The sequence below is a fragment of the Hyla sarda genome, chromosome 7 (assembly GCF_029499605.1).
Source record: "Hyla sarda isolate aHylSar1 chromosome 7, aHylSar1.hap1, whole genome shotgun sequence".
Lineage (NCBI taxonomy): Eukaryota > Metazoa > Chordata > Amphibia > Anura > Hylidae > Hyla > Hyla sarda.
In genome coordinates, this window is record NC_079195.1 from 50724029 (window position 1) to 50750890 (window position 26862).

Genomic DNA, 26862 nt, shown 5'->3' on the forward strand with positions numbered 1-26862 from the left:
ATTACATTCTTCGAGTTGCTTTTGTAGGGTGATGAATAACGTCTCCTTTGATTATACTATTGCAATTGGTATATGACAAACATGCAAATGTGTCGTGTCTGCGTGATGACATAAATGTTTGCCTATCTTTCTTTTTTCCTGCAATGTCACTCTTTATTAATCTCCTACTGATTTTCCTTTCCTGTGCACATACATAGGTAAATTTTTTTAAAGTGTGCCATACTTTTGATCAGCTTTTAATAAACTCCAATATTTCTTTATTGTTTTTTTTACGAGGTTGCTTCCTACCTTCGTACCTACATATAGGACCCTTTGTCTTCTTTTTTCTTTTTTTCGGCCCTAAACCTCAGTTCTTCTCTTGTACATTCTTTTATTTTATTCTTCTCTTTTTCAACTATTTTCTGACTGTATCCCTTTTCCATGAATTTTTTCACTATTTTACTACCTGCTTTTTCATACTCCTCGGCAGTACTAGTTATTTTCCTAGCCCGGATGAACTGGCTTCTTGGTAACCCTTTAAAGACTGTTGAGAATGATAACTTTTCCTATTTAACATGTTATGCCTATCCGTGGGTTTAGTATATAACGAGGTAGAAAAACCCAAGCCTGTTTTTTTCACCTCTTCATCTAGAAAGTGTATTGTAGTGGCATTGTATGTAATAGTGAACTTGATTGTATCGAGCAATTTATTAATTTTTTCAACAAATTAAAGCAATGCTTCCTCACTGTCGTGCCACAAAAAGAAGACATCATCCACGTAGCGAAGCCACGTGGACAATGTGTTCAATAATCCTGTGGAAAAAAGATAATGCTCCTCGAATGTATTCATAAAAATATTGGCAAACAACAGGGCTACAGATGACACCATGAAACGCCGCATGTTTGCAGATAATATTCTTTATCAAATTATAATTTTTGGATAAGACAAAGTCCAATAATGTCATAAGAAACGAGAGACATTCTATTATCCAAAGTAGCTATTTTTTTGATAAGGCCTCACGTATATACTCCATTCCCTCATCCTGAGGGATATTAGTATAAAGACTTTGAACGTCTAATGTGCATAAGAAAGTAATGTCAACACTAGGAATTTTTTTCTAAATGTAACAAAAAATCTGTAGTGTCACATAGACATCTAGGCAATTTCGGAAATGATCAGTTGCCCTGGTGGCCTGTCGTGATCCTTGTGGATTTTAGGTATATTTTACAACACCAGAACCCTCGGATACTCCACTATAAGAGACTTACACATTTTATCAGAAATAATACCGTCTTGACAGCATTGTGTTATATATGTGTCTACCATTTCTTTAAATTCAATAGTAGGGTCTTTCTTCAATTTCCTATATACTTTATCATCTGATAACTGATCCAAAATGTCAGACACATAATAATCTCTGTTCATAACAACAATGCCCCCCACAAATCCGATCTCTTAATTATAAGGGAGGGGTCATTCTGTAAATCTTTCAATGCAGATCACTCAGATTTGCTAAGATTAGATTTTACAAAGACAACAACAAAATCCCCAGGGATTCCAGGGCAAATTATATGTGACAACAACCTTTAGGGGTCGCCCCCCAAGGGGTTAACCCTAAACTAGAAACCCCCCTTAAAACTAAATTTTATTAAGTCATTTAAAATATATGAGCTCCGGTGTAATGATCTAAAAGCACAGCTAGTAGTTGCTTGAATCGTGTGTAGCCTCTGTACCTTGATAAAGTTGGTTTATCCAACGAAACGTCGGGTAGCGGAGGGCTATTCACATTTTAACTAGCAGCTTACAGTGCTTCTCTATCTATATAGTGGCATCCGCAGATCAGTGCTACAAAAGCACAATACCATCACCTAAGAAGTTACAGGGTGCCTACACACGATTCAAGCAACTACTAGCTGTGCTTTTAGATCATTACACCGGAGCTCATATATTTTAAATGACTTAATAAAATTTAGTTTTAAGGGGGGTTTCTAGTTTAGGGTTAACCCCTTGGGGGGCGACCCCTAAAGGTTGTTGTCACATAGATTTTACAAAGGGCACATCAGACCAAAACTCATCTATTTCTTGCAACACAGTTGTAGAGAACACTTCTAAACTGTTATTATTTATCACTGGATCAAATGTAGAAGATTTGCGCAAGGCTATAAGAATTTCATCCAATGGAGACATTCTCCCAGATGCAGATCGATTAATGTTGAATAGAAACATTTGCATACGTAAATTTCTGCAGAATTTATAAAATTCTACTCTAAACTTAAATTTGGAATTTTCTTGCTGTGGAACAAAATTAAAGGGGTATTCCAGGCCAAAACTTTTTTTTTTATATATCAACTGGCTCCGGAAAGTTAAACAGATTTGTATATTACTTCTATTAAAAAATCTTAATCCTTCCAATAGTTATTAGCGTCTGAATTTGAGTTGTTGTTTTCTGTCTAACTGCTCTCTGATGACTCACGTCCCGGGAGCTGTGCAGTTCCTATGGGGATATTCTCCCATCATGCACAGCTCCCGGGACGTGACATCATCATTGAGCAGTTAGACAGAAAACTTCAGAAGCTAATAACTATTGGAAGGATTAAGATTTTTTAATAGAAGTCATTTACAAATCTGCAACAACAAAGAAAAGTATGCACTCACCGCTTTTTAAGCTGCTACGGGCTCCGAGTCCGGGATCACCACGGCAGGAATGTAGACGAAAGGTATGAATGAGCATTGCAGCTGTAATGGATTTTTATAGGTTCTATCAGGTTGTTTTTAGCTGTTATACTAATCTTAAATATTAGTACAGGTTTACATTGAATGAAACTTAGCTGATTAATGAGCACCTGTGTATGTTCCTTTTAGAAGTTCACGTTCCCAGCAGTCAGTGCGCATGAATAAGGGGGTCCGCCCCTGAAACGTTGTGCCATGACTGGTGAACATACTGAAAATGCTGCTGTTTTCCATTGAGTATTATTTAAAATGAAGGTCCTGTGAGACTAATCTATATGCACTGATGAGGGCAGTAATATGCCTAACTATTAGCAGAAAAAACTCTGTATTTTTGTAATACACCAGCCGGTGGATACTATTGTTTGGACTTTGACGGTATGGAGCACCTTGACAGCATTAACAGGTACTAAATGGTACAATACTTGGATGTATGTATGCGGTATGCACTGATGAGGGCAGTAATAGTCCTAACTATTAGCACAAAAAACTCAGTATTTTTGTAAAACACCAGCCAGTGGATACTATTGTTTGGACTTTGACGGTTTGTAGCACCTTGACAGCTACTAAATGGTACAATACATGGATGTACCTATGCGGTATGCACTGATGAGGGCAGTAATATGCCTAACTATTAGCAGAAAAAAAATCTGTATTTTTGTAAAACACCAGCCAGTGGATACTATTGTTTGGACTTTGACGGTATGGAGCACCTTGACAGCTTAACAGGTACTAAATGGTACAATACTTGGATGTACGTATGCGGTATACACTGATGAGGGCAGTAATATGCCTATTAGCAGAAAAAACTCTGTATTTTTGTAAAACACCTGCCGGTGGATACTATTTTTTGGATGTTTGGACTTTGACGGTTTGGAGCACCTTGACAGCTACTAAATGGTACAATACTTGGATGTACCTATGCGGTATGCACTGATGAGGGCAGTAATATGCCTAACTATTAGCAGAAAAAACTCTGTATTTTTGTAATACACCAACTGGTGGATACTATTGTTTGGACTTTGACGGTGTGGAGCACCTTGACAGGTACTAAATGGTACAATACTTGGATGTACCTATGCGGTATGCACTGATGAGGGCACTAATATGCCTAACTATTAGCAGAAAAAGCTCTGTATTTTTGTAATACACCAGCCGGTGGATACTATTGTTTGGACTTTGACGGTATGGAGCACCTTGACAGCTTAACAGGTACTAAATGGTACAATACTTGCATGTACCTATGCGGTATGCACTGATGAGGGCAGTTATATATGCGTAACTATACGCAGAAAAAACTGTTTAAAAGAAAAAAAGAAAAAAAAGCCGGTGAATAGTATTGTTTGGACTTGCACAGTATGTAGCCAGCCCCTTGACAGATTAACAGGTAGAAAATGGTGCAAATGCACTACAGTCCACTGAACAATCACGTATTTCTGAACAGCAGCAGGACCCAACAGTGTAGCACCACAAAAAAATGAAAAACAATCCAGGGATTAAACCCTAAATTGCACTCTGTCACACAATTCTGAGCAGCAGAAGTTTTGTGGAGCAAATAAAAATAAACTCAATTGGGCTGAAAAATGAGGAGATAAGATGCTTCAGAAAGTTCCGGCAGCTTGGAGATCTGTATGAGACAGCTGACAGCTATCTGCCCCTCTCTGCTGCAATGCTCAATAACGTGAATAGGAGGTTTAGCTATCAATGATCCTTCTCAGTGTAACAGCACAGCACTCTGCACTCCTGTCTTTCCCTAATGCTGATGTGACTAGCAGTTGCAGTGTAACACTGTGGTATGAGCTATTCACACACACGCAGTCCCGTCCTCCCCATCTGAGTGCATAGATGAAATGAAGAGAGGCAAGATGGCCGCCGATTATATAAGGGCTGTGACATCACAGGGGTCAGTGAACACTGATAGGCTGCATCTCACATGTGGTTCAGGGTCAGCCCGCCTACCTTCATTCCCGCTGCTGTTTCCCTCCCTCCCATAATCCCCTGCCCCATGTACTCACATGTGGATCCTCCATCTTAGGTCCCCAATAGCCTGGAACGTTGTAAAATGGAGTTTAATGAAGCGATTTGCGTGATAGAATTTTTCATGAAATTCGTAACGAATTCGGGTTCGTCAACTTCGATTCACTCATCTCTAATCTCAAGCCCTTTGGAAGTTATGCATATTTCCCATTGACTTTAAACATAAACCCCGCCCCTGGCAAATGGGGGTGAGTAAGGGTTAAATCACCTATCCCATGTTTGTTGTTGACATATAAGTAACATGTGTGCCAAGTTTCATGTTAATATCTTTAGCCGTTTGGACGTGATGCTGGAACATACACACATACATACATACATACACACACACACACACACACACACACGTTGAGTTTTATATATATATATACTAGCTGAGTACCCGTCGTTGCCCGGTTTTTCCTTCCTAATCCTTGTTGGGGAGGAAAATAAACAAAGGAGGAAGCTTTTGACTTCATATCCCATCCTCATATATTGTTGTCATATCCCAACCCCATATCCCATCCTCATATCCCGACCTCCTATCTCAACCTCACATTCCGTCCTCCTATCCCATCCTCCTATCCCGTCCTCATATCCCGTCCTCCTATCTCGATCTCCTATCCTGACCTCCTATCCCGACCTCCTATCCTGACCTCCTATCCAATCCATCTATCCCAACCTCCTATCTCGACCTCCTATCCTGACCTCCTATCCCGTCCTCATATCCTGCGCTCCTATCTCGCCTTCCTATCCCGACCTCCTATCCTGACCTCTTATCCTGTCCTCCTATCCCGACCTCCTATCCCGACCTCCTATCCTGACCTCCTATCCCGTCCTCCTATCTTGACCTCCTATCCTGACCTCCTATCCTGACCTCCTATCCCGTCCTCCTATCCAACCCATCTATCCCAACCTCCTAGCTCGACCTCCTATCCTGACCTCCTATCCCGTCCTCCTATCCCGTCCTCCTATCTAGACCTCATATCCCGTCCTCCTATCCCGACCTCCTATCCTGACCTCCTATCCTGACCTCCTATCTCGACCTCCTATCTCGACCTCCTATCCTGACCTCCTATCCCGTCCTCATATCCTGCGCTCCTATCTCGCCCTCCTATCCCGACCTCCTATCCTGACCTCCTATCCCGTCCTCCTATCTTGACCTCCTATCCTGACCTCCTATCCTGACCTCCTATCCCATCCTCCTATCCAATCCATCTATCCCAACCTCCTATCTCGACCTCCTATCCTGACCTCCTATCCCATCCTCCTATCCCGTCCTCCTATCTCGACCTCATATCCCTTCCTCCTATCCCGACCTCCTATCCTGACCTCTTATCCCGTCCTCCTATCCCGACCTCCTATCCCGACCTCCTATCCTGACCTCCTATCCAGTCCTCCTATTCAATCCTCCTATCTCGACCTCCTATCCTGACCTCCTATCCCGTCCTCCTATCCCGTCCTCCTATCTAGACCTCATATCCCGTCCTCCTATTCCGACCTCCTATCCTGACCTCCTATCCTGACCTCCTAACTCGACCTCCTATCTCGACCTCCTATCCCGACCTCCTATCCCGTCCTCCTATCCAATCCATCTATCCCAACCTCCTATCTCGACCTCCTATCCTGACCTCCTATCCTGTCCTCATATCCTGCGCTCCTATCTCGCCTTCCTATCCCGACCTCCTATCCCGTCCTCCTATTTAATCCATCTATCCCAACCTCCTATCTCGACCTCCTATCCTCACCTCCTATCCCGTCCTCCTATCCTGTCCTCCTATCTAGACCTCATATCCCGTCCTCCTATCCCGACCTCCTATCCTGACCTCCTATCCCGTCCTCCTATCTTGACCTCCTATCCTGACCTCCTATCCTGACCTCCTATCCCGTCCTCCTATCCAATCCATCTATCCCAACCTCCTATCTCGACCTCCTATCCTGACCTCCTATCCCATCCTCCTATCCCGTCCTCCTATCTAGACCTCATATCCCGTCCTCCTATCCTGACCTCCTATCCTGACCTCTTATCCCGTCCTCCTATCCCGACCTCCTATCCCGACCTCCTATCCTGACCTCCTATCCCGTCCTCCTATCTTGACCTCCTATCCTGACCTCCTATCCTGACCTCCTATCCCGTCCTCCTATCCAATCCATCTATCCCAACCTCCTATCCCGACCTCCTATCCTGAACTCTTATCCCGTCCTCCTATCCCGACCTCCTATCCCGTCCTCCTATCTAGACCTCATATCCCGTCCTCCTATCCCGACCTCCTATCCTGACCTCCTATCCTGACCTCCTATCTTGACCTCCTATCTCGACCTCCTATCCCGACCTCCTATCCGGACCTCCTATCCCGTCCTCCTATCCAATCCATCTATCCCAACCTCCTATCTCAACCTCCTATCCTGACCTCCTATCCCATCCTCATATCCTGCGCTCTATCTGGCCTTCCTATCCCGACCTCCTATCCTGACCTCCTATCCCGTCCTCCTATCCCGACCTCCTATCCCGACCTCCTATCCTGACCTCCTATCCCGTCCTCCTATCTTGACCTCCTATCCTGACCTCCTATCCTGACCTCCTATCCCGTCCTCCTATCCAATCCATCTATCCCAACCTCCTATCTCGACCTCCTATCCTGACCTCCTATCCCGTCCTCCTATCTAGACCTCATATCCCGTCCTCCTATCCCGACCTCCTATCCTCACCTCCTATCTCGACCTCCTATCTCGACCTCCTATCCCGATCTCCTATCCCGACCTCCTATCCCTACCTCCTATCCAATCCATCTATCCCAACCTCCTATCTTGACCTCCTATCCTGACCTCATATCCCGCGCTCCTATCTTGCCTTCCTATCCCGACCTCCTATCCCGTCCTCCTATCCTGTCCTCCTATCTTGACATCCTATCTAGACCTCATATCCTGTCCTCCTATCCCGACCTGCTATCCCGACCTCCTATCCCGACCTCCTATCCCGTCCTCCTATCTCGACCTCCTATCTAGACCTCCTATCCCGTCCTCCTATCCCGTCCTCCTATCCCGACCTCCTATCCCATCCTCCTATCCCTTCCTCCTATCCCGACACATAGTATGTGTATACATTTCCCATTGATTTGTATGGGACTTTAAACAAAAACCCTGACCCTCACAAATGGGAGTAGTTAAGGGTTAAATTAACTATCCTATATTTTAAGTGGACATTTAAGTAACATATGACCAAGTATTATCGAAATATATCCAGCCGTTTGGAAGTTATGCAGTAACATATTTCTCATTGACTTTAATGGGACTTTAAACATAAACCCTGCCCCTGGAAAATTGGGGTGGGTAAGGGTTAAATCACCTATCCTATGTTTGTTGCTGATGTATCAGTAACATGTGTGCCAAGTTTCATGTTAATATCTTTAGCCGTTTGGACGTGATGCTGGAACATACACACATACATACATACATACATATATATACACACACACACACACACGTTGAGTTTTATATATATATATATATAGATTGCAAAACTACATCCTTAAGCGTTAATGTCATACAGTCATAAAAAGAACTTGTTGATATCTGAGGAAATAGTAGGAATCAGATGTGAATTGTATTGATTGGCTTTGCCTACAACTCACCAGGTCATAATTTTGATATTTTTGATCATTTTGATAATTTTTACAATTTCATAATTAATATTTTAATGACCATAAATCATAATTCATAATTTATTTATTACCGCACGACAATAGACAATGAGTTCACACAGGTATATCAAAATTCATATTAATTGGATATATAGTAGATCATGAACCGTTGTTGGACAAAGCTCACAGGGGTGGGAAGGTAGATGTAGTTTACTCTTTCCATGACTAATAAAGAAGCCTGTCTAGTAGCTGCAGGTCACCCGTCCTTGTGACTGGTGCCTACACTGCAATCATGTGTGTCCATGGTGCTAAGAGGTGTTCTGTTAATAGTACAGAAATGATTGGTTCCATTCACAGAAGGCCCATACATGTGTGATAAAAGACACTTGAGTAGTTGATGTTCACCAAATACAATATTCCACACAGTGTGATATACAAAACAGACCAAATTTTCATGCACGTTATCAGTAGTATAAAATAGAATTAGTCAACTGATGTGCAGGAGTATCCCAAAAATATAGATATATTTTTAGCCAACGCGTTTCGCCGAGCTGTGTATTAACAGTTAACTCATCAGGGATGTAGCTAGAAATACTCCTAGGGTAAAAATAACCCCTACAGAACTATATACACAGTACAGTAGTAGTTGTGTGGATAGTTGATGGTTGCCTGAGGACCCAACAGAAAGGATATGATTGGTGCTTGAGTACCGGTGTAGTCTATTCAGATTGTGGAAGACCTGTATATAGTGAGGTATAGTACTGTTGCCTGGGTCTTAGAAGAGTGTGCCTTATAGGTGACAGGGTCTTATCCTGTCTTGTTTGGTGATAGGTTAATGAGATGGTGCTGATTAGTGTTGCTCGCGAATATTCGCAATGCGAATTTTATTCGCGAATATAGCGCTATATATTCGTAATTACGAATATTCTTTTTTTTTTTTTTTCACAGTACACATCACAGTGATCATCCCTCTCTGCTTCCAGCTTGTGTGGTGTAAAGAAGGCTCTAATACTACTGTGTGAGACTGGTGTGCGAATTTTCGCATATGCGAAAACTTGTATATGCTAATTTTCGCATATGCGAATTTTCGCTTATGTTAATTTGTTTTATATAGCAATTTTCGCATACGCAAATTTTGTCATACGCAAATTTTCGCATATGCGAAAGTAAAACGAGAATATTATGAATATGCGAATATTCGCGAATATATGACGAATATTCGTCCATATATTTGCGAATATTCGCGAATTCGAATATGGCCTATGCCGCTCAACACTAGTGCTGATCTCCACATTATTGGTACAAAGTAGTATATCCCGCTTGGTGAACCTTATGTGGAGCAGGACAGGGTGTAGAGGTGATAACTTTAGGTCCGTGCTAGGAGGGGGCCCGCCATATGTTGTGGGGCAAGCATAGGGTCCCAGGTGCTGGATATATAAAGATATGATATCGCTTGTGGCCCCTGGAATAAAGAAATAGGCAACTACTTTAGAGGGGTTCTCCGGTGGAAAACATTTTTTTTTTTTTTTATAAACTGGTGCCAGAAAGTTAAACATATTTGTAAATGTGCAATGCTCTCTACTGACACCTTTGTCCATCTCAGGAACTGCCCAGAGCAGGAGCAAATCCCCATAGCAAACCTCTCCTGTTCTGAACAGTTCCTGACACGGACAGAGGTGTCAGCAGAGAGCACTGTGGTCAGACAGAAAAGAAATTCAAAATGAAAATAACTTCCTCTGGAGCATACAGCAGCTGATAAGTACTAAAAGGATTAAGATTTTTAAATAGAAGTAATTTACAAATCTGTTTAACTTTCCGGCACCAGTTGGTTTAAAAAAAAAAAATGTTTTCCACCGGAGTACCCCTTTAAAGTTTTTTCTTTTTGCTTTCCTCTGGATCAACACAGTTGGGTTATAGATGAACTTGATGGAATTTTGTCTTTTTTCAACCTTATCAACTACTGTATGTAACTAAATAAGGATGAAATAGAAAAGTCCTGAATATTTTACAATTGTGTGTTTTTTTTTAGCACATCAATATTATAGAACGGTTTGCCACAGGTGATCATATTTCATGCATCTGTAATAAATTGTTCAGCACGGTGACCAATAATACACATCATATAAAGTACATTAGTTTAACAATGTGATAAAATGCACAGTTATACTCAATTTCTGAAATAGGAATAAAAATACACGATTGTATTAAGCCCCAGGGCTACCTGTCTATCTCTATTACATCTATAATGGAGTTTTCTTTTCCTAACTTTTCAGAAAAATAGACAACGAGAAAGTAGAATGCATATAATGCCGACAGAAGACTGCAATCAAGAAATAATATTTAACCGAACAAAGTATGCAATAGCGATAATGGATATTTCATTGGCACCTACAAAATAGGTAAGTTCTCCCATCAGAGAAATAAATGATAATGTCAAGGCTTGGGAACCGACTATCCATTTCTGTTTTATAATGGAAAGAATTGCAATCTTGAAAGCTCAAAAAGTTGTGACATTTTGAAAAAATATTGCTTTTATAATTGAATATGTAGCCCTTATTTTTTTGTCGGCTGTGGCCTACAAGTTCTCTCCGAAATGCTGACATTCAAGAAATATGATATTTCAAACATAATAATAGGTATAATATTGCAGTAGGTATCCGAAAAATTGGAAAATAAATTCCATTCAAAAATGAAGAATTGGCTATTGCGCTGTGTTTTATGCCTTACTGTACAATTTAAAGTCTTTGTGTGTCCTGTATTCACTGTTACAGCATAATTTCTACATTGTAGTACCCTAAGGCTGTTATTTATATGACATGCAGGTACCATCCATAATTTAACATCTTTAAACAATTGACCTTGAAAGTTCAGTCTACTACTTTGTCTAAATGGGTTAAAAAGTCTGTGTGAAATAACTCCTTAGCATAGCTTTAAAGGACATTCAGATGTCAGGTAAAAGACATAAACATGCTGCAGAAATATATAACATTGTTTACTTGTCTACTCTGAAACCACAAAAAATTCATTTCTTTTGGGTTATACTTCCTAGTTGAGCAGTGTCTCAGTACTATCATTCCCAGAATGCATTGCTTTCCTTCAGCTCCTCATTTACATTCCTCCCTGTTGAGGCTGGTCAGAGATGGTGACATCACTCAGGGGGCGGGGCTCTAGTTGAGAACCAAGATCCTGCCACAGCTCCTGACACAGCAGTGGAATGATGCATCATCTTAGGAGAGAGGAAGGAGTGGGGAAACTGCTGAGACAACATTGCGCTGAAAATTAGAGAACTACACAACTTCTTGTCAGGGGTGAATCACATAAAAACATGCTGAAGCCAATACAATTTGTGATAACACTATGTTGTGGTTCTAGGGTTCTAGTCCGTAGCTCCACTTATTATGGTAACCTGGCTGACTACACCAATTGTGGTTTTTAGGATTAGATTAAAACAAATATGCCGCCTCCCCCGACCATGTGCTTCCTTTGTCCCAATATGGCCGATGACCATTTGAACCTGAAGCAGGAAGTTCAGGCAAAATGTATAAGGCCTAAATATGTTTAGAAATACCCAGAAACACTGATGAAGTTTTGTACAACTATGAAATAATTATACCAGGTATATTGGCAGAAATGTCTTGTAACAGCAGTTTATACCACCAAATTAACAATCACCAGGTAACCAGCAAAGTTAATACAATTTAATAAAACATCAATTAGCTAATCCAAATAAAACATACATACAAGCATTAAAGGGGTACTCCGGTGAAAACTTTTTTTTCCTTTAAATCAACTGGTGGCAGAAAGTTAAACATATTTGTAAATTACTTCTATTAAAAAATCTTAATCCTTCCAGTACTTATTAGCTGCTGAATGCTACGGGAGGAAATTCCTTTCTTTTTGTAACACTGATGACATCACGAGCACAGTGCTCTCTGCTGACATCTCTGTCCATTTTAGCAACCATGCATAGCAGATGCATAGCAAATGCATAGCATATGCATAGCATATGCATAGCATATATAGGCTAAGGGCAGCATGGTGGCTCAGTGGTTAGCACTGCTGCCTTGCAGTGCTGGGGACTTGGGTTCAAATCCCAATAAGGACAACAATAAATAAAGTGTTAAAATTATTATAATAACATTAGCAGAAAGAACTGTGTTCGTGATGTCATCAGAGAGCATTCCAAAAAGAAAATAATTTCCTCTGAAGTATTCATCAGCTAATAAGTACAGGAAGGATTAAGATTTTTATTTAATAGAAGTAATTTACAAATATGTATAGAAAAATATTGCCCGGACCTTCCAAGGTAGTGTGATTTGATTGAATAGACAATAGATAACTGGGTCGTACTCCAATATTAATTCAATGGTTATTTATTTAAAATGTATAGTGCATTACTCCTCACAGGGCCCTTGTGAGAAAAAACACATATAATAGATGTACAAAATTAGATATACAAGATTAAAAAATATTATAAAAATATATCACTGGCATATAAAATAGCTCTATGTGGACGAATTCATAGAACGTCTTTAGGGTATTGTAAAGATATAATATAAATGTCCTTTTGTGTGGCAATAATAAATCAAAGTGGATACTCTGTTACCGGTCCTGGATGATGTGACTCCGTGCGCACGGCCTCCCGGCGAATTCACCATCGGCGCCTGCCAGTGCCACCAGCCTGGGACGACCACTACCGCATAACACCTGGACCTTGAGAGTTAAAGCCACAGTACTATCTAAGACCGCTGACTGCTATCTGGGCACGGGAGCTGACAGAGTCACATCATCCAGGACCGGTAACAGAGTATCCACTTTGATTTATTATTGCCACACAAAAGGACATTTATATTATATCTTTACAATACCCTAAAGACGTTCTATGAATTCGTCCACATAGAGCTATTTTATATGCCAGTGATATATTTTTATAATATTTTTTAATCTTGTATATCTAATTTTGTACATCTATTATATGTGTTTTTTCTCACAAGGGCCCTGTGAGGAGTAATGCACTATACATTTTAAATAACCATTGAATTAATATTGGAGTACGACCCAGTTATCTATTGTCTATTCAATCAAATCACACTACCTTGGAAGGTCCGGGCAATATTTTTCTATACATATTTCGTTATTTTTTGCAGCTGTGGTATAGTTGCATGCCCTGTTGACCTCAGGTAGTGTCTACACATTAATTGTGAGCTGCACTTGCACCCTTTTTTCCTAATTTACAAATATGTTTAACTTTCTGCCACCAGTTGATTTAAAAGAAAAAAGGTTTTCACCGGACTACCCCTTTAATACAATGGTATATACTCTATGTTTAGCAAACTTGCATTGCAGTTAGCAGTGATACATAAATATTTTATGTAGAAATGATACAATCAATATACTTATCCATCCAAGGCTATGTTGGAATCGATGAGGAGAAGGAAATTCTCCCCTCTTGCAGGAAGCTCCAAGAGACTGTTTTTTTTTTTATCAAGTTCTCACTAAAACTACCACTAACGCCCCTCCCAGTGGCTTAGACTCCGCCTGCTCTCCTCACATAAAGCTAAAAAACAGGTTCTTTGGCCACGTCTACTGTGTAAGCTGCCTAGACAAAGTCACTAAGCTATATGTAATGAGTAGGATGTGGTTCTGAATGTGGATTTTCCTGTATTTGGCTGAAGGTTCATGCAATGATGTGACAATGCCCTGGGCCTATCAGGAGGCTTGGACACAGAGCCAATTACATCTGGTCTTACCGTCCACCGCCTTCTCAGGTGCACATTAATACCAAGTCAGTTTGTTTCTCAGGTTGCCTGTGTTCAGTTTTTTCTGTTTTAGCTTCTGCATTACTCATTTCTTGTTCCTTCCGATGTATTTTTGACTCTTGGCTTTTGTGACCAAACTATCCCTCTATCATTCATTTTTGTACTAAAAGCTCTCTTGGTTTTCATTTAGTCTGTCTGACTATGTCTTGTCTGTTTATTTCCTATGTTTTGCACCATGTACCTTGTACTCTGCTTGTTAACCCTCTGTATCCTTACCTGCTTCCCTGACATTTGTACAATGTTTTGTTTAATTTTTTGGTCCTTGTTATGCCCTTATATTTACTCAGAACAGGGACTGCCACCCAGTTGAGGATCCATCACTTTGGGAGGATGTTCAATTAGGCATGGAAAGTGGCTGCGGGGGAGTTCAGGGCTACACTTATCTGTGCAAAAACTGCAAGCAAAGACGAATCCAATAATACAACACATATCACAAAAACTATAACCCTTCAATTTTAAGCTTTGATACAACAATTAAAACAACTTGGGGGTCATGTATCAATTCTTGGGACTTTTGGTGTCGGCTGCACCAGGTGTCGGCTGCACCGGCTGCGCCGGCATATTTAAAGAGGTGCGCACCTTTGACTGGCTAGTGTGAGTGTGCGGCAGACCTGGACTACTGTGCATAATAAATAGACTCCACATGGATCAGGTGCAGTGCATCCGGCTCATGGAGTGTAAGGTGGTAACTGGCTGGTAAGTAGTGATGCATAGCAGCAGAATGCACCACTGTATTCTATACAACAGCCCAGGCTCCTATCACTCTAATTAATTCCTGATCAGTTCCTTAGGCTGGTATAAAGTTCCTCCGTTTTAAAGACTCGTTATAATGTCCCAATATGAAAACCCTTAAAAATGGCATTTAAATGGCCCTTATAAAATCTCCTACGACCGTTACAAAATTCTATTAAAGTCTATGGGATTTTTACATTATCCATTTTAACCCTTCATAGCCCATTATGAATAACGGATGTCATTTGTCACCACACCACAGTCCTCAGTGTCCTATTTCAGAAATTAAATCTATGGTGGACTTCAATACTGTATAAAAATGATTTAATCTCAAATACTATAATATACATACAATATTAACAATATTAAAATATTCCGCAGGACCCATGCGGTAACTATAACCGGACTCAGTTTTGCTCTGATATTGAAATAGTAACATATACCATATAATATACCAAATGCTATGTATAAAATATCGATTTTACATAGCGACAATATACAACATCCACCTGTAATTAAAAATTGTGCCAAACTTCTCTTTATAAGGTTTGAGTCCACCTGTAAATTAAAATCCACCTGTAAATCAAATAAAAAGTCTCCACATTCATGTGAGTAGTGGCTCCACAGATGTAATGGTGTGCAGTCCCCTTTAACTGCGGTTGTGTTAGCTGAGCTAACTATGAATAATGTCACTGTTCACAAGTGTCCTATAAAGGAAAGATGTTTTTTGGCACTTAGTGCCACTCATCGCCCCACGTCGGGGCCTCTCGATGCCCTCCGGTGCTCGAGCCAGCAATGGAGAGTCCTACTGCAGACCGCGCGCCTGCCGGCGTCTTTCATCTTCTTCGCGGTCGCACACATGTTATTTGTGATGGAGAAAAAACATTACATGCACTATTTTTCTCCCGTCTTAAAATAACGTCGGTTATTCATAATGGGCTATGACGGGTTAAAACGGATAATGTAAAAATCCCATAGACATTACTGGGATTTTGTAACAGCCGTTTTTAAGGGTTTTCATAACAGGACATTATAACAGGTCTTTAAAATGAGGAACTTTATAGTGTGAATGCAGCCTTACATGAACAGAGATGGCAGCGGAGAGCACAGTGTCAGAAAAGACCACATAATTTCCTCCAGAGAATACAGCAGCACACAATACTACTGGAAGATTTGAGTTTTTCTAAAAAAAAAAATAGAATTAAAATTAAAAAAATTAATAAATACATTTACAAATCTGTATCACTTTCTGGCACCAATTGATTTGAAAACAAAGAGAGGGCTAGCAAGCTCAGGAATATAATGGAGAGGATTACTGGTATGTGCAAGGTTATGGCTGGGAAACACAAGTGAGTAGAATGATAAACATTACATGCTAAGAATTGGTTTCTTTTTACCCCTTAAAAATACAGTGGGTTTTGGCCTTGTGGATACAGACAATTTTCATTTTCATTTTTTCCATCCACAGACCCATAATTGTACAGGCTGGAAAAAAGTTAAGGAAGCGAAGGGTGGGGTTAACACTCCTCTGTGCTCACACCTGTTATATCAAACTGCAGCATGAAAACAGAGATGAAGAGTGATTGGATGAAGAGATGCAGCACAGCACAGCAGACTCAGGGAGGAAGTGAATGCATGGTGATTGAGGATGGGCTCAGTGCTTGGCTCAGACACACCCCTTCTAAACAATGGATGTCAGAATGAGTGAGCAGCAGAATGTCCGGATTTGCTGGCCAAATACAGAAACTAGACACATAAAAAAGACATATAAAGCATATGCATGACCTAGTGAATAACATATATAAGCATTATTTTTATGTGATATGGTAGACTTCAAACCATTCAATCCAGTCAAAATACAGTGCCTGGCTGCACTGACTCAATAAAGATTACAATGGCTTTAGGTGAAAGAGCACTAGGATCAAGGACTTTTTTTTATAGCAATATCCATTGTTAAGCTAGGAAATAGCTGTTAGCAAGACAAAATAAAGATTTTATTTTAACGTCTCTTTGAAAATATATAACAATGTGGCTTTATATAAAACCTAAGGGACCCTGCACACAGATTGCTAAATTCCTTAATAATGGAATAGAACATTGAGATACTGCAAAATGTGTGTATAATCGTAAGATGCTTTTAGTATATACTAGCTAAGTATCCGGCGTTGCTCGGTTTTTCCTTCCTAATCCTTGTTGGAGAGGGAAATAAACAAAGGAGGAAGCTTTTGACTTGTTGTCATATCCCAACCCCACATGCCGACCTCCTATCCTGTCCTCCTATCTCGACCTCTTGTCCCGACCTCCTATACCATCCTCCTATCCCGACCTTCTATCCCGATCTCCTATCCTGTCCTCCTATCCCGTCCTCCTATCCCGTCCTCCTATCTCGACCTCCTATCTCGACCTCCTATCCCGTCCTCCTATCCTGTCCTCCTATCCCGTCCTCCTATCTCGACCTCCTATCCCGTCCTCCTATCCCGTCCTCCTATCCAGTCCTCCTTTCTCGACCTCCTATCCCGACCTCCTATCCCGACCTCCAATCTCTAGCTCCTATCCCGACCTCCTATCCCGTCCTCCTTTCTCGACCTCCTATCTCAACATCCTATCTCAACCTCCTATCCCGTCCTCCTATCCCGACCTCCTATCCTGTCCTCCTTTCCCGTCCTCATATTTTGACCTCCTATCTCGACCTCCTATCCCATCCTCCTATCTTGACCTCCTATCCCGACCTCCTATCCAGACCTCCTATCTAGACCTCCTATCCCGTCCTCCTATCCCGACCTCCTTTCCCATCCTCATATCTCGACCTCCTATCTTGACCTCCTATCTCGACCTGCTATCCCAACCTCCTATCCCATCCTCATATCCCGTCCTCCATTCTCGTCCTCCTATCCAGTCCTCCTATCCCGACCTCCTATCCCGACCTCCTACCCGACCTCCTATCCCGACCTCCTATCCCGACCTCCTATCCCGACCTCCTATCCCGACCTCATATCCCGACCTCCTATCCCGACCTCCCATCCCGACCTCATATCCCGACCTCCTATCCCAACCTCCCATCCCATCCTCATATCCCGACCCATAATATGTGTACCAGGTATTGAAATAGCTCCGGCCGTACGAAAATTATATGGTAACATACATTTCCCATTAATTTGCCTGGTTGTTCCTTCCTAATCCTTGTTGGAGAAGAAAATCAACAGAGGAGGAAGCTTTTGACTTCATATCCCATCCCCATATATTGTTGTCATATCCCAACCAATATCCCGTCCTCATACCCCGACCTCCTGTCCCGACCTCCTATTCCGACCTCCTATCCAGGCCTCCTATCCCGTCCTTCTATCCCGTCCTCCTATCCTGTCCTCCTATCCCGGTTCTCCTATCCCGACCTCCTATCCCATCCTCCTATCCCGTCCTCCTATCCCGACCTCCTATCCCGACCTCCCATCCCGTCCTCATATCCCGACCCGTAATGTATGTACCAGGTTGTCACGATCACACCCTATCGGTCCAGCCAAGACATTAGAGAGAGTGTGATGGTGCAAGGGTTAAAGCCGCCAGACCTCTGGGTATCCACTACTAGTCCCAGCAAGTCACCAAATTAACCCTTAGATAAACGTGTTTCCACCAGAGCTGCCTTCAGAAAGGTGAGCTCCTATATTTAGAGATCCAAGACCAGAGCTGATTAATTAAACATTTAATCTGATAAAAGCTATCACAGTGCTATGCATAAAAATAAACAAATGACATACAGCTACAAAAATATGAAAGAGTTTGGCAAGGCAAGTTCAGAAAACAAAAGATGAAGTTCTTACAGCATGATGATATAGCAGTCCATGAGAGTGAGTTCCAGCTGTTCTTAGGATGGTCTTGTCAGCTTGTTGCACAGCCTTGAACAACCAGTTGAGTCCAGCATTTTTAAGTCTTATCTGCTTCTTTGGAGGGAAACTCCATTCCCCCCTCCCCTCTGATCCCACCAGGTGGGGCATCTCTCTTCCTGACCCCTTATCCCTTTGATAATATGATGAGACCAGAGTGCATGACTTTAAAGGAGATACAAACAAACAGCCAGACCCCCCAATAAAATGCAATACACAAAAAACAAAGGATACACCATCTGAATGACCCCTCACTCATGTCTTATAAAACACATGTATGTTTCCATAATCAGGCCTTGGGCCTGACACCTCCCCCTTAAGATGGAAACAGAGATATCTTGCCTTTCCAGGCTAATAGATCTGTCTTCATTACTCCTCTATTTCTCCCTGACGCGATCATACCAGTACTTCTGCCTGGACTGGGCTGCTGTGAGGTTGTCATGTACCAGCTCGGTCAATGTCTGCATCCTGTCCCTGAATCTCAGAACATACTCCACCACAGAAGTCTCAGGGGCATGTAGCCCCCCTTCCCATTCTCCCCTAACTAAATCTAGGGGTCCCCGCACTTTGTGACCATATAATAATTCAAAGGGCGAGAAACCAGTAGACTCTTGGGGTACCTCCATGTAAGCAAATAACAAATGGGGTAAATACTTTTCCCAGTCTCAGCCCTCCGATTCTACAAATGTTTTTATCATTTGTTCCAAAGTGCCATTGTTACCGGGCACTCTGTCCAACCAATGTAGAGGGTTGTGATCAGTTATGACAGTAAAATCCCTGCCATACAGGTATGGCTGTAATTTTTACAAAGCCCAGACCACAGCTAGACATTCCTTCTCTATGACCGCATAGGCCACTCCCAAATGTCCTGCCAGGGGGGTCTCATGGGCCAATCTCAGCAGCTCTTTCCTGTACTGCCTAGGAACTACCAACTGCCTTTCTCTCTCCTGGGCCCCTAGCATGCCTTTGGAAAGTGACTCCCAGTACAAGATATCATTTTCCCAATATACCCGATGCCCCTCTGTGTCAACATCTGTATGCTCAGCACGTTGTCTCAGCCTTTCAAGGGAAGGGTCACTGCGCAGAGCTTCCCGGAAATGCTCATTTCCCTCCCCCCATCTCGTGGTATCAGGGAGCACATTTCCCCCAGGTGAACCAGCATCTCCACCTTCCTCTGCTGGGGCTTGCAAGTCACACAGCTTGCCCCTTGCATCACCATCCTCCCTTCCTGTTAAAGCTGCAGCCCTGGCATGCTGCTGACGTGTTACCACTGCCACCATTGGTAGGCCTTCCTGGGGTTTACCTTCCTCCCCCTCAGTTCCAGACATAACAATACAGGCATCTTACGCAGGGCTATCACTCCTTCCCTCCTCCTCCTTAGGCTCACGGGATTGGGACATATCACTCACTGCTGGTCCCTCATCCTTACATGTCACCAGGGGCACACCAACCCGTCCCTCTAGCCCATCTCCACTAGGTTTTGGCCTTGGCAATGCATTGTCACCACATTTTACAATACACCCCATTCCACTTTTGGAAAACATTGCTGGTTCATTCACAGGTAAACAATTATCAATCCCCTACACTCCCTCCCAGTTACCATGTTTCACAATACACCACATTTCACTTTTGGAAAACATTACTGATTCAGTCACAGGTAAACAATTATCAATCCCCTGCACTCCCTCCCAGTTACCACGTTTCACAATGTCTCCCAAAGTCTCGCACAGTACCTCAGAATGAACAGGGCTCTCTCCTAGCCAATCCGGTGTGCAGGTAGTGTCCTCTGGAGCATAATGACAGAGCATCCGACCCAAATCATTCCCCAGCAGAACATTAACAGGGATGTCCTCAGAGACCCCCACCTCCCGCAAACCATTGCCTGTACCCCAATCCAGGTACACACGGGCCATGGGCACAGCAGGCCGCACACCTCCAATTCGTTTTAAGGCCATGGTTCTTCCAGGGATGAAGTCCTCTGTATCCACCACTTCAGGCCGCACCAAGGTAAAGGAGGCTCCAGAATCTCGCAAACCCACTGTCATCCGGTCACCCATAGTTACACTCTGCAGGTTATCCGCTCTTTTCTCCACCGCTCCGGACCCCAGAAGAACGGCTGTATATCCTCCAGCTACTGGTGGAGAATTATTTTTGTTGGGGCAAGTGGCACTCAGGTGCCCAATATTGTTGCATCTGTAACATTGGCGGGTGTCCCCCTGACCCAATGTGGTTCCTGTTGCTTTTGGTAATGATGGCAAGAATTTCCCGGCTGACCTGGTGGTGCTTTGTGGTTGTGTGGCTCCCCTCCAGGTACTTGCTCCAGCTTGTGCAGATCCACGCTTTGCTGCTGGCGCCCGGTTGTTGGCAAAGTCATCTCCTAGTTCTGCTGCTTCCATGGCTGTCTTGGGCTTGCGGTCCAAAATCCACTCTCTGGCTTAACAGCTCCGTGTTTGGAGAAACTGATCCAGGACCATCAAGTCCTCCAGGGCCTCATAGGTAGTGACTTGTAGGCCCCCAGTACATTGCCTGAATGCAGTCCTTAGCTGACCTGCATGTTCAGTGCAGCTTTCTGTGGCACTTTGTTGCAAAGTCCGAAACTTTTTTCGATAAGTCTCTGGAATCAGATTAAAACTTTTTAGCAGGGCAGATTTTATTGCCTCATAATCCTGGTCACTTTCAGAGGGAAGCGAAGCAAACACATCCAGAGCTTTCCCTCGCAGCCGTGGGGTTAGATATCGTCCCCACTGTTCCTTAGGTAGATGGAACTGCCGGCAAACCTTTTCAAATCTCCTCAAGAACACATCCAGATCACCATCTTTCTCCAACATGGGGAAATATTCCAAGCGAGGTTTGTGGTTTCCTTGATCCTGCACATCACTGCGTGCAGATAAAGCATCCCCTCTCAGCCTCAGAACCTCCAGTTCATGCCTCCGCTGGGCCTCTCTGTCTGCCGCCTCTCTCTCTGCTGCTCGTGCCTGGGCCTCTCTCTCTGCCGCCTCTCTCTGCGGCTCGTGCCTCTCTCTGTGCAGTTTGGTACTGGAGAAGCAGTTGGAGTTTCATATTGGAATCCACATTCCCAAGGTGTTGTAAGGCAGTCCGCGTATAAGAGTCCAAGGCCTCATGTGGAGTACTGTCCTGATGGGGAGTAATGCTGTATTTCCCAGGAGATATCAGTCCTTGGATGGCAGTTCCAGCTGTAGGACTTTGTCTCATGTCACTCAGCTCTTCTGCACGGGCATCATACTCCACAAGATCAGCAATAAGTTGTTCCTTGTTTTTTCCTGCAGTAGGGATGTCCTTTTCTTGGCACATTAGCTCCAGTGCAGGCTTGGACTGCTTGCGATATGCCTCCATATTTCCGAGATGGGACAGAGGAGGTAAAACAGGAGATGGGGAGGACAGAACTGTCTTGCACTCTTTTTGTATGTCTTTTAAACCAGCACTGAGCTCTGCCTTTGGAATTTACACACAAGAATATGTATGCAATTTCTTTTTAGTGCTAAGATTTCCTTACAGGTAAAATCCAGCAAGCACTAAAAATCTCTAAATATATCCCGATGCTGCCACCAGTTGTCACGATCACACCCTATCGGTCCAGTCAAGACATTAGAGAGAGTGTGATGGTGCAAGGGTTAAAGTCGCCAGACCTCTGGGTATCCACTACTAGTCCCAGCAAGTCACCAAATTAACCCTTAGATAAACATGTTTCCACCAGAGCTGCCTTCAGAAAGGTGAGCTCCTATATTTAGAGATCCACGACCAGAGTTGATTAATTAAACATTTAATCTGATAAAAGCTATCACAGTGCTATGCATAAAAATAAACAAATGACATACAGTTACAAAAATATGAAAGAGTTTGGCAAGGCAAGTTCAGAAAACAAAAGATGAAGTTCTTACAGCATGATGATATAGCAGTCCATGAGAGTGAGTTCCATCTGTTCTTAGGATGGTCTTGTCAGCTTGTTGCACAGCCTTGTACAACCAGTTGAGTCCAGCATTTTAAGTCTTATCTGCTTCTTTGGAGCGAAACTCCATCCCCCCTCCCCTCTGATCCCACCAGGTGGGGCATCTCTCTTCCTGACCCCTTATCCCTTTGATCATATGATGAGACCAGAGTGCATGACTTCAAAGGAGATACAAACAAACAGCCAGACCCCCCAATAAAATGCAATACACAAAAAACAAAGGATACACCATCTGAATGACCCCTCACCCATGTCTTATAAAACACATGTATGTTTCCATAATCAGGCCTTGGGCCTGACACAGGTATTGAAATATCTCCAGCCGTACGGAAGTTATGTGGGAACATACATTTCCCATTGATTTGCATGGGACCTTAAACAAAAACCCTGACACTCACAAATGGGGGTAGTTAAGGGTTAAATTAACTATCATATATATTACCTACAAGCCTAGCGGCTAATCCAAAACTCAATTATATACCTACAACAATTAGCCCAGAAGAATTATTTATGTACCAACATCTCTTTATTAATCACAATCAATAACAATAGGTAGAAAAAAACCATAAAAATACCCACCCTTAAAAATGCCCCCCCATTTAACTATCCTATATTTTAAGTGGACATATAAGTAACATGTGACCAAGTATTATCGTATTATCGAAATATCTCCAGCCGTTTGGAAGTTATGTGGTAACATATATTTCCCATTGACTTGCATGGGACTTTAAACATAAACCCCGCCCCTGGCAAATGGGGGTGAGTAAGGGTTAAATTACCTATCCTATGTTTGTTGTTGACATATAAGTAACATGTGTGCCAAGTTTCATGTTAATACATTTAGCCGTTTGAAAGTTTTTGAGGAACATACCCACATACATACACACATACATATACACACACACACACACGTTGAGTTTTATATATATATATATATATATATATATATATATATATATATATATATATATATAGATTAATGGGCATGTGTCTTTTTTCAACAATACTAACTATATACCAAAAAATTACATTTACCACTCTTTTTTATGTGACCACAAAAGCCTTAAATAGTCATATAAACTTTTCTGGATAGGTCATCATGTGTGTACAAGAGAAGTAATATTTCTGGCTTTTGTGTAAATTGTATATGATATTTTTCACTGGTTTTTACATCTTCCATCTCTAATAATAAGTTGTCCCTGAGCAGTTGGACACTCGCTGTTAGGATGTCTTCCAAACACTAGACATGCAAAGAAGAGGGGATCATGCTCCTCTGTTTCTCTATAACACACCATCAAAAGAAGCAGCATTAAGCACACTACAGAGCAGTACTGAGGAGTGTAAGCTGCTAATCCAGCACTGAAGTGAGATATAACACTAAGAGCTTTCTGCAGCTTCTCTGGAAACCTGCATAAAGACACCCTGAGCAAAAAATGTCAGCAAATTCTATATACAAGGATTACAAAAATATATACCAAGAAATGCCTAAGAAACTAAAGACAAGAACTAAGGAAAGGAAATAAAGGGCAAGATATAAAAATATGAAGCATACGCTATAATACACATAGTTCTATACAAGTAAGAGATGTTTAAAGATAGGTACACTAGTAGGAATTCTAGTAACAATCCAGGACTAGCAGTCAAGATAGCTGATCTAGAACAATGAAACCGCTGTGTAATATTTACAAGGCAACAGCCCCGAAAACTGTTAGACAGGAGAAAGCAGAATAGCGATCTGATTACTACTAGTTGCTGCATCATATTAATGTTTTTTTTTATCCTAGTCTGTGATTTGTTAGAGGGATTATTTAGTGTTTTATAAAATCAAATATGGTAGTGGGGCAGTGATGAAATAGTGAAAAAAAAAAACATACTTACCTAGCCATGCCCGCCCTCCAGTCCCCAGCAGCTCTCAATTGGCTCCATCCGGTCGCCCGAACTTCTCTCTTCTCCCTGCTTTAGAGACCAGCGCAAGAAGCAGAACCTGCTTGATTAATCAATCACTGGCTGCAGCAGTGATTGCTTGAGTGGGTAGGTCCTGCCATAAGCTCTTGTCTAGGAAACAAAGAAGAGAGAAGAATGGGAGACCATACAGAGCCGAATGAGAGCTACAGGAGACTAGCGGGGGATCGTTGCTAGGTATGTATAAGTTTTTTTCTATCTCTCCCCCTCTTTAGCACCATATAAGATTTGGTAAAATTCTTAATATCCAATTTAAAATATACAGATGTAAACAGATTTATGAAAAGGCCCCAAAGACTTGGATGCCACAGTATATTAAGGCTGTGTACATACAAACCTGCAATGTGATAATAGGCACTAACTCTAAGGTCATGTTCATGTGTCAGAATTTCTGTGCAGGATTCCGCATTGGAATTCGGCATGGAGATTCATCAGCAGCAGAGTCCTATTAAATTCAATGGAATTTTTCTGCGCTGCACACACAGTGGAATTTCCATGGCAGATGTTTCCAGCACAGAAATTCCAATCCCGTGTCTTCAGAAAGAATGAACCTGTTCCTTACTTCTGCAGACTCCGCATGGGATGTATAGATATGAGGTGCATTTCTGTGCGGTCCTAGCACCGGCATGTTATGTTAAGTAAGATTAAACTCTGTGATCATTTGTCTTTGTTCAGCTAATGTAGCTATGTTAAAATTTCTTATTAACATTATGTATTATCACAATGCAACATCCCAAACTGTTACATTAGACCAATGTTTTCCAGCCAGTTTGCCTCCAGCTGATGCAAAACTATACTTTCCAGCATGCCCAGACAGCCAAGCCTGGAAGTTGTAGTTTTGCAACAGCTGGAGGCCCATTACTTGGGAAACACTGTATTAGAGATTCAAAATGGGTTAAAAAAAAAAAACAAAACGAGGTGCTCTTTTAAAGAGTACTTGTCATATTCTACATAAAAATAAATAAAATGTTATCTGTTACTCTGCTTAATCATTAACATGTATATACTGTATACTTTTTGTGTCTAGCACCTAAATTTATCTTACAAACACTTTCTTTCTCTTGCTCATTCAGTTTGTAGGCAGGACAAGCACTCCTCTCTGCTCACTCAGTCCTGTCAGACTGCAGCATGGAAACAGAGCGGAGGGTGTTACAGAGTAGCCTGTAGTGATTGGCTGAAGAGACCCAGCACAGCAGACTCAGGGAGGAAGTGAATGCTTGGTGAGTGAGGGCAGGCTCAATGCTTGCCTCGGACATGTCCCTTCCTAAACTGTCAATGTCAGAATGATTGATGAACATAACAGAGGGAGTTATGATAGCGAGACACATAAAAAGATGTAAAGAATCTGCATGACCTATTGAGTAGCATTTTTAAGCATTATATTTTTTTTTGTGATATGACAGGTACACTTTAAACTTTTGGCAAATATTGCTTTCCCCAGGGACAACAACTGATTCCTTGAGGTTAGAGAAGTTGTTTCTTTGTAAAATAGTTTTACAATAGTTTTGATTCCTAGCCCAATAAATGACTAAACATGATACCACCATAAACTTTTCATATTTTCACATGATAACAATTTATCCTTTATGAAGTTTACAGATAACTAACTCTGCATTGTTCATAATTGAATCAATCTGCCGACTCTACATGCGCCGAGATGTCAGTGAGGTGAATAATAAATATATGACTGATTTTGTGTCTGAGGGAGATATCTTGTACACAGTGTAATTCACCAAATGAGATTGTTGAACTCTCAATTATATCAGTGAACTGAAGCAGGTCATGACCAGGCAAGTGCTCTCCAATGGAAATCACAAGAGGAAACCTGGTAAAGTCAACAACGCTGAATATATCCGCCACCGGATGACAAAGGTTTATTGAGCCTAAAGAATAAATTAAACTTTTTTAACCACATTTGTCAACCTTTAAGCACTTTCGTCTGTGAAACAATTAAATTAAATGTAGAGTTTTCTGATTGTTATGCTTTGAGTGTTTTATATGGTATCAAAAGTTGACAACAAACTAATACAAGTGGGATAAAATATCTGGAAATGTATTTGAAAACTTAATAAAAAAATAAATAAAAAAAATAAAATCAACTGGTGCCAGAAAGTTATACAGATTTGTAAATTACTTTACTTCC

General features: G+C 41.8%; 1 long non-coding RNA gene across 1 annotated transcript in view; it reads left to right on the top strand.

Moving 5' to 3' along the window:
- Positions 1–25927, top strand: part of LOC130282232 (uncharacterized) — a 183682-nt gene extending 157755 nt beyond the window's left edge. Inside the window, exons 4-5 of the long non-coding RNA XR_008846293.1 lie at positions 10635–10760; positions 25793–25927. This is a non-coding gene — a long non-coding RNA (uncharacterized LOC130282232). The remainder of the gene's footprint in view (positions 1–10634; positions 10761–25792) is intronic.
- The last annotated feature ends 935 nt before the right edge of the window (positions 25928–26862 follow it).